Source organism: Maylandia zebra, linkage group LG5 (genome assembly GCF_041146795.1).
Source record: "Maylandia zebra isolate NMK-2024a linkage group LG5, Mzebra_GT3a, whole genome shotgun sequence".
Classification (NCBI taxonomy): domain Eukaryota; kingdom Metazoa; phylum Chordata; class Actinopteri; order Cichliformes; family Cichlidae; genus Maylandia; species Maylandia zebra.
Genome location: NC_135171.1, coordinates 24,384,672 through 24,399,305, shown reverse-complemented (window position 1 = coordinate 24,399,305; position 14,634 = coordinate 24,384,672). Strand labels below are relative to the sequence as shown.

Genomic DNA, 14,634 nt, shown 5'->3' with positions numbered 1-14,634 from the left:
TCCTTTGTCTCTTAGTTCCTTTTGTCACCCTCCCCTATACTAAGTCTCCCTGGTGCGTCTATCTGTCATGTTTCATGTCTGTGTGGTTCTTGTTGTCAAGTTAATGTCATGTCTACATCTCCATGTTTCCTGTTTTATTTTGGAGTCTACCATGCCTTTGTCATTGTATTTAGTTTCACTTCCCCTGTCCCGTCATTATTTTCATGTCAGTCAGCTGCTTTCCCCATGTGTTCCCAGTTCCCCTAATCACCTCCTGTGTTTTTAAGTCCTCTGTTTCCTGTATCTCATTGTCAGGTTGTCTGTTATTCCCACCACAGTCTTAGCCATAGTGTTTTGTAGGTTTTTCTCATAGTTTTCACTGTGTTTCAAAGTAGCCTTAGTTTACACAGTGTTCATAGTTGTTCTCAGTTCTTTCTTAAGTTTCATTGTTTTCTTGTTCTTTGCTGCCACCATCCAAATAAAAGATCGCTTTTTGTTCAACCACCAACTCCTCTTTCCAGTGTCTGCATCTGGGTCCTGCTCCTCAACACAATCGGCGCACCCCTCCATGACAAACATTGCACATTCCCTCTGTGTAAAACTAACAACAGACACACTGTGTACCTTTTGCTATACTATCTGAACACCCTGTTTTTCTTACATATATAATTTGCTGCCTTTTTGCATAACTGTTCTCACTGATCTTTTTCTCATTAGTGTTACTGATTTAAATGTATATATTGTGTATATGCTAATTAGATGTTCTGTGTCTTGTTCTGAAGTGCAAATTTTGCTCTTTATTTTATTGTAAGTGTTTATCTGTTGATTATGGTGGAGTAACATCTATCTATCTATTATTGATGTTTTTATTCAAAGTCAACCACTGCCTCACAGCTGCCCTTTATCACCACCCACCCACTCAGGGGGGGACCTGGAATCAAAGCACCATTTTGTATTTGGTTGAATGCTGCAATGACTATACTGTCTATCCATCATCTGTACTGCACAACATCAATACTGCAAAAAAATTTCTGTCTGAGGGCCCTCAGAGACACTTGGCTTATTCAGATAATATAATCACACCGAAAAGCACAGTCAGCCCCCCAAAAAAACTAATAGCGTGGCTGGTCAATATCTTGTCAGTCCATCCCACAAATTATGAGGCCACACACAGTATTCTTTTTATTTAAGGCGATAAGAGTTCACCTTTTTACTAAGCAACAAATTTGTACATGTAAAAGGCCAATGGAGCAAATCTGTGCTATAAATTGTCATTAATGAGGTGTATCCATAGTGATTTCAGTGAACAAGAAACAGCTAAAACACATTCCCAGCGATCGCTGCTGAGACTTTAAGTGCAACCTGTAACTAAGAAGTAACAGAGCTACTTTTTTACTTGTATGCTTTATGATGTCATTGAATATGCCCTGTTTGTCCCTATTTATAAGTCAGCCACAGACAGGACATTATGACATTTGTCTGCACATTTGTTCCTGTTTGGAAGCAGCCATGGGAATAAACTACTAGGGATATACCTGCTTAAACTGGCCAGACTAACACAGTGAGCAAGGTGTACATTCAAGTGTGATGATAGGACTAGTCACACAATGACACAACAGTGTGCTTGGAAACAGCAGGACACGACCTTGTCACAGAATGGTGTTGAGAGACCCTGCCATCATGTGAATATGCATCTGTGGGATGGATGCACTGTGTAACTCCACAGGCTCCAGCGCTGCATGCTAATGAGCTCCAGCTGTTTTTGAAGTTATAGAGTTAGACGGCAATGGCAAAGCCACTCGGACATTACGACTCAACAAATGTGTTCACCCTTTTAGTAAAGCTGATTACAGAAAGTGATTCCAACTCAGAAAAATGTTCTGTTTTTAACAACCAGCATATTAATTACATTTGTGATGAACAGTGTTTGATGGTTTCTTGATTTGGTGAACTTGAAAGACTGGATGTTCCTTTCTGTTTTTTCTCAAACTTTTTATACTGCGCCCCTACCCCTCGCCTGCCCCTCAGGTCCAATCAATGTTGGCGTTACTGTGTGCGTGCCAAGGCAGACATCTGCGCCTGCAAGATCCTCCAAAACTGTCAGATGAAAGTAAACAAATGCTCTCCCAGAATGTGTGTGTGTGTGTGGTTGAATGAGAACAGAAACGACATCACAGGTAATTCTCTTTTGCACCAGATGGACCACCTGCAAAAGACAGGGACATGGCCACTATCACTTTTATGCTGGTAGACCTGCACTGTAACAAAGATTATCATGCCCTGCAAGTTTATATTTATCAGCAAATCAGTCAGTAAGCCAAAGTGATAATCAGATGAGACAAATGGAAACAAACTAGGCTGTGCATCCTGTAGACTGTGAAACTGCAAATCTGAACTGGCAAAGCACAGACTGTTCCGGGGTTTACCAGCATACCCAATAACAATTAAGAAAAACTGATCATTAGATCAAAAGACCTGACTTGAGTATTGATCATTAGTAGGGATGCAACAATCCCACATTTGTATCAGATATCAGAAGAGTCCTGATCCAAAAGGTTGGATCAGACATTGATGACAACTTGTCGATCTACAGTATGGGCTGATCTTTCAGTTCAGGTCTATGTTCTTATGTATTTAATTTACCAGCATCTGAGGCTTAGCTAACATAGCTGAAATAGGTGCAGTTTGGAGACCAACAGCTTTTCTCTGTATGTTTGAACAAGTTTTATTATTTAACTGCAAAGTGTGTTAACTGTGCGTTCAAGTGATGGAAAAGCTCCAATGAGGGGAGTGCTTAAGCTTCTCTTTCCAGCTCGCTTTCTGGCTCACTTTCCCTAATGCATGGTCAGAGAGGAAAAAGTAGTGTTGTTTTCACACTTATTGGGAAGATTTCATTTAACTTGCAACTATAAATGACTGCAGTATGCAGACGGCTAATGACTTCATTTGAGCTGAAGTGAGATGAGTGCAGATAAACAAACTGTTAAAGTAATACATTTTTTCTTGCCTCTTCTTTAATTTTACTGATACATATCAATTCAGGAAATGTTCTTTTTTGGACGGGATTTTTTGCTAGATTTTATTTAGCAAATTTAGCAATGTTTAAGTCAATCCTGATGGAAACGTACACATGAACTAATGTTTCACAGCCTCACAGTGAGAAATTGCTCTCCTGCTTTCAGCTACTAACTTTAGGGGTCGCCAAATTGGATCATCTGCCTCCAACGCCCTGTCCCTAGCTTCCTCTTCTGTAACACTAGCCCTCTGCTTCTTCTTCACTATATCCATGAATCTTCTGTGTGGTCTTCCCCTTTTCACCCTCCCATATTCAACATCATTTGTCCAATATATCCTCTATCTCTCCTCTGCACACGCCCAAACTGTCTCAGTCTTACCTCTCTAACTCCAAATCGCTCAGCCTGAATTGTCCCTCTGATGTACTCACTTCTAATCCCGTCCATCCGGGCCACTCGAAACAAAAATATTAACATATTTAACTTTGCCACCTCCAGCTCAGCCTTCTGTCTTTTTCTCAGCGTCACCCTCTCCAAACCATGCATCATAGCAGGTCTCACTAACATCTTGTAAACCATCTCTTTTGACTCCTGTTGCTACCCTTCTGTCACAAATACAGCTTATTTATTTAACACTGGTATCAGATGGGTACTCAAGGTATCAATATTCTATCATTGATGAAAAAAGTTGAATGGGTGCATTCCCTAATCACAGAGATAAAAGGGGATAAAACACTGCTTAATCTATCCATAATAGGATTTAAACTACATATTGATTGGTCTGAAACTAGTTTAAAGACATTTTTTAGGAATGAGTTGCCAAAGAAAACTGGAAAATCAACAAGTTGCTAAAATCTAATCCAAACTAGAGCTTGATTCCAGATTGGCTTGCAGGATGAAGCGCAACGTGACTAATATACTGCAGAATGTCAGTGCAGCTCATTTAACAACATCTGTTTATTACGGACCACGTGAAGCTTTGTATTTCAAGCTTCATGTTGTCACATTGCTGCTGGTGATGGTGGTGTTATACTCTGCTGGTGTGCAGTTGGCTATCTTTAAATTATAGTCACATGCAAGAGTGGGAGATAAGATGAGAGGAAGGGAGAGAGAAAAAAGGAACCCGGAGACAGCCAAGGGAGGAAAGTTGAAAGATGGAGGAAGGCATAGATGAAAGGAAGAGTTTGAATGAGTGATACATAATCATGAAATAAAGAGGGGAAAGCAGAGAAAGTGCAAAGCAGCGGGTAGATAAAGGTGAGGTGTAATGCTAATACCTGAGCCGAGTAACTTCAAAGCAGCTGATGCTCTACTTTTTATGGACTGCAAACATACAGACATTTACACTATCTTTTATGCGCACAATTGATTTCCTCTTTCCTTGGAAGGGAGGTTGTGGCTGCAAAGGGAGCCATTGGTGGTCTTACGTACTGAGATGAAACTCTGATAAAAGGTATGATCATTCTTCAATGTTGTAGGCGTCTTTCTTAACTAAAGTGCTAAAGATTTGTATCTTTTGTTGATTTCTTAGCATCCTGATGACACCAATATGTTCTACTGCTACCACCCCAACCTGTTTTTCTCCATATAGTGCCACCCAATACAACAAATTTCGATGTAGTGTTCTTGCTTTCCTGTCTATTTGCACCTGACTGAAACTCCTCCTGCTGTGCTATCCTTCTGTCTAATTCCCTGCCTGTGTGCCAGTTCATCTACATATTTGTTGGCATGCCCCTCATGAGCTGACAGTGAGTAATGAGTAACATCTGATTAAACACTGAAGGAGAAAGTGCACATTTTGCAAAAATTAACAGCTTTTTATCTAAAGTGCGTAACACACTTAATGGGACTTTATGAACTTAAACACCATATGGGAACAACATTAAAATGTGGAGCCCAACAACCAGATGCTAAGAGCATCTGACCATAATACATTATATTGTGTTTGCCTTCTAACTAACTCCTAAGAAATCGCAGAGGAACGCATTATCGGTAAGACACAAAAAAGGCCTTTTACATAAAACCAAACAGCTGTTATCTATAAAGCTTGTGACATGTCATTGTCACAGATAGAGATTTCTAAGTACTTACAGAGTACAAATAGCACGCACAGTCCACTAATGTATTGTCATCCCACTATCTTATCACTATTTTTCAGCCATTATGCTTCGCAAGATTTCCATTTAGGACACTTAGCTTGAGATTCACTCAAGGATACAGGTTATAATATTTTGAAATGCAGTGTGATGACAATATTGCAACCATTTTAAGGACGGATTTCAAATCTGCACAATATGTACAGTATAAAAATATATATTTAACTTTAAAATTGATCTTACCTTTAATGCTAACATTGATGTATTGCATTATGTTTAGTCCTCTCTCTCCTTGGTCTCTCTTTTCTGCTCTGTGACTGTAAAGAACAAGTGCTAATGATGAACCTGTGTTCTAATAATTGCTGCTTTCTCCTTGATGTAAAGTTCCTGGTCTGACAAGAAGTGGGCAGTTTGCTGCCCTCCAGTGAAGTCATGTGCATTCTCTGTGCCTCTCAAAATGTCCTTGAGCACAGTGAGGCAGAGCTGAGGTATGAGCTGTGCCCACTGCAACATTGCCACCAGCATAGCTGGCATACAGCCCCCCCTGCCTGTGACATAAAATAGTGCAGAAGACTTTAGTAAGAGCTGTTCTGCACCTTTGCCAGTTCACAGATGTCACATCGTAATTTCAGTTTTACAAATGCTCACAAGTTCGTGAAATCACATCATGCTTTAAATTTATTAAATGTTAAAAACACTCTTTTTTTTTAGGCGTTCATGCAGGCGGGACAAAAATAACACTACAAATTACAGAAAGGAAAAAATGAACAGCATACTACCAAAGTCTCAAAAAAATATAATACAAGCTTCTCAAATGTACCATTTATTGCATGTAGTTTGAGTGGGGTTGAGTTACAATGCAAAGACTTATAAACAGTGATGTATGATAAGTTCAATAAACTCCATCACTAAAATAGCATCATAATGCATAACCTGCAAAAGACTGCCAGTTTCTGCAATTAAAAAAGGCAGTTTGTCTCATAAAACGGGGGTAAGAAAATAATAAGCAGCATAAGCAGTGGCACAATGTTCAGGGAATCCCCAAATACATGGTGCATTAGGTAGCAGCTGCTGTGGAACACATACACACACATACACACACAAACACACAACCAGACAGAGAGAAAGACACATTAACTGACATTGTCTCAGAGGTGAATTGTTATATAACAACCACACAGAGATTCTTCTTTCAGCCACCATCAGTGCTCTCTAATTGGGTTGAAAACAGCTGTCACGCTAACTATGTGCAGACAGAGCCTGACGAAAAATAAATACATTTTTTCTTCACTAACCAATGCAGGAGCTCGATAACGACTGCAGATCCAACCCATGTCAAGCTAAAAAGAAGATAAAGAAAGCAAGAAAGGTATCACAGGAAGAGGAAGAGCAACAAATACCCATGTGAATATGTACTTGTTCAGTTAGTCCATGAGTACTTGGTAGTATCTCGAAGCTATAATTAGGCTTAAAATAAACCCTCTTAGACAGTTAAAAATTTTAGGACTGGCCAAATCAACAGTCTGGTTTATTTTTTAAAAAGAAGCAAAGCACTGGCTTGCTCATTAGCTCCAAAAGGCCTGAAAGCCCACAAAAGTCAGTTAAAGAGAAGATGACAAAATTATTTCTATGGTTGAGAAAAGCAACTACAAACTCTAACCAAGCCCAGAACACTTGAAGAGCTAAGTGTATCAGTGTCAAAATCTACAATTAAGAGACGCCTTCATCAGTGGAAATACAGAGAGCTGTTACGCTTGAAAACAGGAAGGCCAGAGTCGAACAGATCTGGAAGCAAAAAATAAATAAAAACAATCTTAGGAGAGATTAAACCAAGATGAACCGGCATCAAAATGATGGAAAGAGAGACAGATTATGATCTCAACCATATCACATCATCTGTCAAACATGGTGGGGCCAATGCTATGGCATGGGCATGTATGGCTGCCAGTAGAAACAGGTCACTGGTCTTTGGTGGTAACGTGATTACTGTTAGAATTACATGGATGACTTCTGAAGTGTACATAGCTATACTCTAGGCTATACTGTGATCTGTAAACAAGCAACTGAATGCAGCTGCACTAAAGACCTCGCAAAGCCTCTTAGGGGAGGAAACAGCATTTGGTGATTTGTTCTAAAATTCAGGCAGTCTGCAAAAGGATGACTGCAAAGAATTTTCACCCACGTATTAAAAACAAACAATCCTTACCTTGTAAATGATGCTAGTCCAACCAATTATTTTTTTACAACTGAGAAATGTCTATAAAAATATAAGAAAAAGGCGTTGTATCACATGCATTTTCTAAATTGCTAAGTGTGCAGTTCAATCACATCTTGATTTTAAATCCACTGACCATTGCCCAAGTATTTATGGACCTAACTCTGTTTGTGGTTGTGTGCTAGGGGTAGCTGATGAGGGGCTTTTGAAGACAGTCAGTTGGCCAGACAATGCCAATGGCTGCAGGGGTTGCTATGTGTCACTCCAGACTAAGATTAAGAAGCAAATAGGTGAGACCTGATGATAATATGCTATAGCTGTAAAACGACTGGGCTAAAGGACAGAGGACAAGGCAGTGAGTAATGCAAACATTTGCACCAAATAGTGAAGCTCTCATGAAAGGCATCTTTTAGCTATACAAGAAAAATAATTCTTTTAGAAGACGACTAGTGTCTCAATCATACGTGATGCAAAGAATCCAAAGAGGTAAAGAGGAAAAGGATAGATCTGGAACAAGGAGAGGGATCAAGGACGTCTGCAACAGCTAGAGTGATAAATGGGCCACAAAAAAAACACATAAAAGGTGATAAGCAGATATTGTTGCTGACCTCACCACCACTACAATAACCAACACATCAATGTCATACCTTCAAACTATTGATCATCGAATTGTTAGAACTTGTAGAATAAGCACATCTTGAACAAGGACGTGTATACTGAGGTCTTTTTCTCCAACCTGCACTCCCATTCAGACTTGCTAATACTCGCTGACTTTGTTGGTTAACTTGTTTAGTAGTGAGACAGAATAAGGCATATTTTGCTGACGGACCATGAGTTTGCATCTCTGGTGTGTCGCTGTTGCAATGCCATCTCTTGCTTGCATCCTGACTTCCACCTGCTACTTTTGCTTTTCTTCTTTTGAAGCACACCGTACAATTTTGGCAGGTACAGCGATGTGACATTTTCTCTTGCCATGCCCATGCTTTTATGCTCTTCTTATACTGCCTGGACACTCTCAGTCTCTCCCGTTATTTTTAAGTACAGCATTTTTTTCCATAACATTGGTTCATTATTTGAAGACTTGCAACAAATAACTTTTTTGTACTTTCAAGTGAATACATTCGCAGCCCAGTGCAAAAATAATTTTGCTCTAATTAGCTCTAATTCGCCCTTCATAACTAATGTGTCCTTTATAACTAGCCTGTTTAAATCTTAAGGACTACATTTTTCATTACTAGCTTTACTTATTACAGGCAATTCCAGCCAGCTGTCTCCTTTACCTTACTTTATTTATTCAAGTCTCTCTCAACTTTTCAGTTGTTTATGTTACATGAGGCCATGAGATGCTGAAACTGAAAATTAGCAAGGGGTCAATCTCATTAGTCAGTCACATAGCCATTAGCCAATACGCACAACCTGGATAATCGTTCCTTCTGACGCGTACGACCTTTCCGTGTGGAGTTTAAATGTTTTCAGCATGCTTGTGTGGGTTCTCTCTAGGTTAGGTTAACTGGTGATTGAATGTGAGCACGAACAGTTAACTGCCTGTCTCAGTATTAGAGCTGCAATAGATAGGTGACCTGCCTAGGTTGTAGCTTGCCTTTCACGTTATGACAGTTGGGATGGATCTACCGATTTAACTGTAACTAAGGGTTTCAGGTGGGAATTTAAATTTTCTTTCTTATTTATTATCGAAACAAAAACAAATCTTATTATTTTGCAAACATTACAATGCAATAGTGACAAAACATCATATATGCAATAGTTACCACTAGGTGTGTGGATTTATTTGGAATGACAGAGGGCGACGTTATCAAAATGGGCATGTAACTGGCACGGGTGGATTGCTGTGTACACTTTGCCAAGGCTTTGGCTCTGTACTGTAGCTCTCCACTGACTCGTCCTAAATCTTTGGAGCTGACCCTGCATATTTATGGTCTGCAACGCTACTTTTATAATGTAACAGAGCTTAACAAGGAAGAGAGAATATATGGTTTCCCTATACAAGAAGCCAGGGATGCATTACTTAAAACACTGATGTGTTCATTTTAACAGCCAGTGGGGCGGTTTGCAGCTCTGCAACATCATAAATACACTTTTATTTATTTTTCTTTCAATATTTTAATAGTTTGTGCAGCTCTAATTAGCTTGCACTTGTCATTAACAAAATGACCTGGATATAAATTTGGGCACCTACAAAACATTCCACTTCCATGTGTGTTTTTTGAAGACTGTAGCATCACACCAATTTGCACTGCTTAATAAATCTGGCTCTAGGTTTTGTTTCTTAATTAAAGCCAGTTTAAACTGCCTCACCCATATCTGTGGTACATTGTTCAAATATTAAACAGCCTCCCTGAACATCGCCAGAAACATGTATGGCAGGCAATACCTGGCAGACTCAATTAAAACATGAGCACAAAGAACCAAGAAAATGTAATGGGGTCAACCTTTTCACTTTTGACCTTTCTGATGGATAACAACTTTCACACCCTTTTAGCTTCAGGCTCACATCCAGCTATCATAACCTTACCTGCCTGAACCTAGTCCAACCTACAAGAAGTCTCTTTTATTTTATTTCAAACTCTGGTTTACTCCTCGAGGAAAGTATCACATTAAACAAGTGAATGACACATGTGCTTATGGGGATTTTACTAATCCATACATATTATGTCACATGGTCCAGTCCACACGTGGTATGGTGAATAGGAAAAGACACTGAGCCTGGCACTTGCTGCAGAGGGTTTCAAACCAAGAAAGAGCCTGCAAAGTATTTGAGTCACCACCATTTTCAGGGATGAATGGTCAAAGCTTAGATTTCATGAGGCAGAGACTGTGAATTCCAACTTGTAAGGTCTGGTTTTGGGATAAATCTCTGACATAATGATATACCTAAGGCTCTGACTACTCATATGAGCATGTGCACAGACAGTGAAATTTTATGTCGGTTCTTCACAAATGCCACTAAAGCCAAGTCTAGCACGTAAGCAATGGTTTATAGAAAAAGTGGTTTATGTCAAATGTCAAAAGTTCATGCTGTTTCATTGCCAGAAGAGGTTACCTAAAGTATATGATGATGGAAGTAGAGACGACAGCTCGAGCAATTCTTTCACATCTGTAGATGTCACAGAAAAGGAAATGTGCAGAGCCACACATGAGTCGCACGAATGGCCCGAAGCCTTCTGGTTTCTGGCAATTTTTAGAGATGACTTTAATATAGAGCCTGAAATTAATTTGTCACTACACCAGCACTACTATACAAGTACTAAATGTTAAGTATCAAAACTCAGTTTAACCCAAGTGATCTACCAGTTACCCCCCCTGTGGCTCAGAAGTCAAAGATCTCCAGTTTAATTAGAGCCAGCCAGGAAGAGAGATAAATCCCTTTGGTGTTTAGTCAGGAAGGTAGAGAAACTGATTCTGCTATTGAAAAATACCTTTGTTGCCATCCCAAAGTCAGAATTTCAAATTACTATCTCAAAATTTCAGGCTGAAAATTTCAACTTCTTAACTCAGACTTCTGAGAAAATGGCTTGAAATTAAGAAGATATCTTCAAATTTTGAGTTATTAAGCCCTACTTTTGACATTATATTCACGCTTTTTTTTTTCAGTGGCAGAAACAAGCTTCCATAAGAATTAAAAATCTGACAAATCAAACATGTGGAGGTACCCACTGCACTCTAAAAACTAAAACTGAATTTTTGAGGCAACACTTTTACACGTATAAATATTGAGTAGATTCAAAACCAGTCAAATCTGTTCAATATACTTGATCAATTGAATAACTAAAGCTTAAACATATTAAGTTGAAATAAATAATTGTAGTTGTTACACAAACATGAAAAAATTGAGTAAATAACACTGACTTGCTTGGTCAATGTAACTGAAATATAGATGGTCAGTTAATCCAAAATTTGGTTCCATTTACTTAATATTGTAAACCGAACGTAATTAAAATTATACCTAATATTAGAAATGGTAAATGGCCTGTATTTGTATAGCGCTTTACTTACTCCCTATGGACCCCAAAGCACTTTACACTACATTCAGTCATCCTGAATGTGTGTGTGAATCATTCAGTAATTCACACACACATTCACACACTGGTGATGGCAAGCTACATTGCAGCCACAGCTGCCCTGGGGCGCACTGACAGAGGCGAGGCTGCCAGACACTGGGCCCTCTGACCACCACCAGTAGGCAACGAGACTATCGGTGTTGGGGCTCAAACCGGCAACCTTCCGATTACAAGACAAACTGCCAACTCTTGAGCCACGACCGCCCCCTAACATTCAAATATGAATGTTATTGTATTTCACTGGTAGTCTAAGTCTAAAAAACCAAACAAACTAATATGTAGTTGTGTTTTTCATAATACATGTATGAAAAATGACCACATGTTAAACATTTTTCCATGAGAGCAAACACAAAAGCTCAGATTATTTAAAAAACAAAATGAACAAAACAATGAAAAAGGCTCATGGTACTCAATTACTCTACGTTATCATGTTTTAATTACACTTTTCAGTTGTAGTTGCTGACAATAAATAATATTGATTTGAATAATTAATGATTTTAGTACAAGATACTGATGAGTATAGACACCTATTTCTCAAATATTTTGATTCCATTTTAAACAAAAATATTAAGCACATGCAAAGAAGGTATTCTGTGAACCACATACTGAATTTTTTGCCTGAGATGTAAATGAATACCTTAATTTAACACAAAATATAATTTAACATTTTAGACATTTATTTCAACTTATCAAACTCAGATAATTACTATAAGGATATTTTATCTCAGGCTCATCTAACTTATATTTATAGTGATATTTACTAAGCCTCTGAATTCCTTTTTAGAGTGTGTGGTGACCCTTGTAAATAAGGGAGCAGCCAAAAGTAGCTTTAGAATATTAACATTGCTGTAAACACTGGGTGTCACATTTAACTTTAACAAGTCCAACATGGGAAGCCTGCATAGGATTAAAAGGATCGCAGACTGCTAGACCTCGTTCATCATCATCTAAGTCATACACAAAAAAAACAAAGTGTTGTGTGTGGTGGAAGCACAACATCTAATGCGAGCACTCGTCAGCATCTAATCCAAACACACGCTGTAGCCTGTCACCATTTGGACTTAACGTTGCAAGATTTAAACGTCTAAAAAAAAATCAGTGCGGTACAACTGATGATCACATACAGGTCAGAAAACAAGCAAATAAAGCTGTTAATCCTCCAGCTGAAAGCTAATTAGCGCCAGCTGTGTCATCCATTTATTCATTTTATACAAGCCTGGTCTGTTTTAAATACTGGTCACAGAGAAACTTGTGGCTAGAATTACTTATACCTGTCAGATGACATATGCACACTTATGCACATCTTTGTGTGTGTGTGTGTGTGTGTGTGTGTGTGTGTGTGTGTGTGTGTGCGTGTGTGTGTGTGTGTGTGTGTGTGTGTGTGTGTGTGTGTGTGTGTGTTTAGTCATTTCAGGTAGACAGTCATGAAAACAAAAAGAAATTCTTGTGTGACATCAAATCAGTTCACAGGTATTATGTTTTTATGTCTACTTCTAAATATCAGAATATAACTATTCTAATTTTTTGGATTTAAATAAACCATCCCATCTGTCTGCCTGTGCTCTCTTTAAACTTCTCCTTTGTCGGCTCACCTCCTTGTGCCTGCGTGCTTCTCTGCCCACCAGTGGTTCATTATATAATGCTGGAATCTTCCTGGAGACGGACTAGAGTCTGTTAGGATCTTACATTAGGCGGAGTTTGACAAATGCATGTGACAAATTGGTTCTGTAACCAATCTCCCTGATGAGACCGTGCACATCTACAAAACAGCTAAAATGTCTCAGTGTGGTGATATGTTTGTGTCACTGTCTGTGTCTGGTGTAGAAATCATCTGTTCAGGCAAAAGAATAAAAGGAATCATACCGATGTTCCAGGTTTCACTGAGAAATAGTCCAAAAATAGAGAAAGAGACAACGTTGAATTCAGCTGTCTGCGGGAAGATAAGAAGGAACTGAAATTGTGTAATACTGGCTGCAGTATGCATGCAGTAGAGCACATCTATCTAACTGTTAATAGAACAAAAGAGCGGGCTTACAAAAGCTTTACTGGTAGCCATTTTAGTCCACCAGAACCCATTTATCACCGGAATTAGCACCAGCAGCAGTCTGTTCAGTTTCACATGTTTCAAACTAGAACTGAATAAGCACATTATAATGTGACACATAGTTTTCTTATCTTGATTAAGTATCAAGATTAGATGCAATCTGAAGACTGAAAGGCAGAATTTGATTTGTTTTTGTTTTTCCCCTGTGGAAATTGGATGTACTGATAATTTAGACATATTAGCCATATATACATTCATTCATGTATATTTACCCATAGTTATCGTCTATTAAGCAAAATCATAGACCTCATACTTCTTATGTATATGCATATGCTGTATTCTGTGCATTCTGACACATGGACACAAACATGCCTGCACACACACACATATGTTATATTAACTTCCTACTGCAAGGTCACTGCTAGACGAAAAGAAAAAAGGCTGCCGTGGCCCTCTCCTTGCTCCAGATGAGGCTTCAAAAAATCATGAGGGAGTTATTGGGCTATTTAAATTCAACACATGGAAGCGAACTGTGATGTAGGAGAGTAGACAAAAGAAGAGGAGAGAAGGGAAGCACTACAGTTTCCTTTGAAGTTTGCCTGGAAATTAAAATTTTTCAAGTCATTCAAACAAAATATGATATTTTTTTTATTATTAGTAGTAACTAATTTAACTTTAACAGTAGTTAGCCTATATAACTTTATGGATCGACATCCCTACATTTGACACCATTACATTTAATTTTATCTAATAATACTAATAATCTAAAACATTATTTAATTTATCATACTTTAAATTCAAGTATTAGGTACTTATACAACCATAACTCTGAGATCCTTTAGTAACAGCCAACCTCTTGTTGTTACTAAATTGATAAACATCAACTTAAGCTAGCTTGTTCAGAGCCTGCCGTTACAAAAACGACATGATTCATGGACGACAGAAAATGTTGATGTTAAAATAACATTCTGATTTGCAACATCTTAGAAATGACTGACTGGTCTAAATAATAGAGTTGCTGATTAAAAACTATGGTGTGGATTCGATTTGATTTTTTTATTGATTATTTTAGACTTTTTTTTTTTCTTCTTCTTTCTGTCAGGCGCAATGTATGAAAAAACATTCATCTAAATAGAAAGATGCACTTCACCACATTTAGTTTCCATCTGCAGTTAAATAAATAGAAATACACATAAAAACCCATCAT

General features: G+C 38.4%; 1 protein-coding gene across 9 annotated transcripts in view; it reads right to left on the bottom strand.

Moving 5' to 3' along the window:
- The window catches only part of atp2b2 (ATPase plasma membrane Ca2+ transporting 2), a 128,457-nt gene that overhangs the window by 74,850 nt on the left and 38,973 nt on the right, over positions 1-14,634 (bottom strand). For 2 of the 9 annotated variants that reach the window (XM_023154967.3, XM_014412933.4), the window contains exon 1: positions 5,333-5,472. The exons of the other annotated variants lie outside the window; for them this stretch is intronic. The gene's annotated coding sequence lies outside the window, so the exon portion shown is untranslated. Of the gene's footprint in view, positions 1-5,332; positions 5,473-14,634 lie in introns of those variants that run through there. 9 annotated transcript variants of the gene reach the window in all.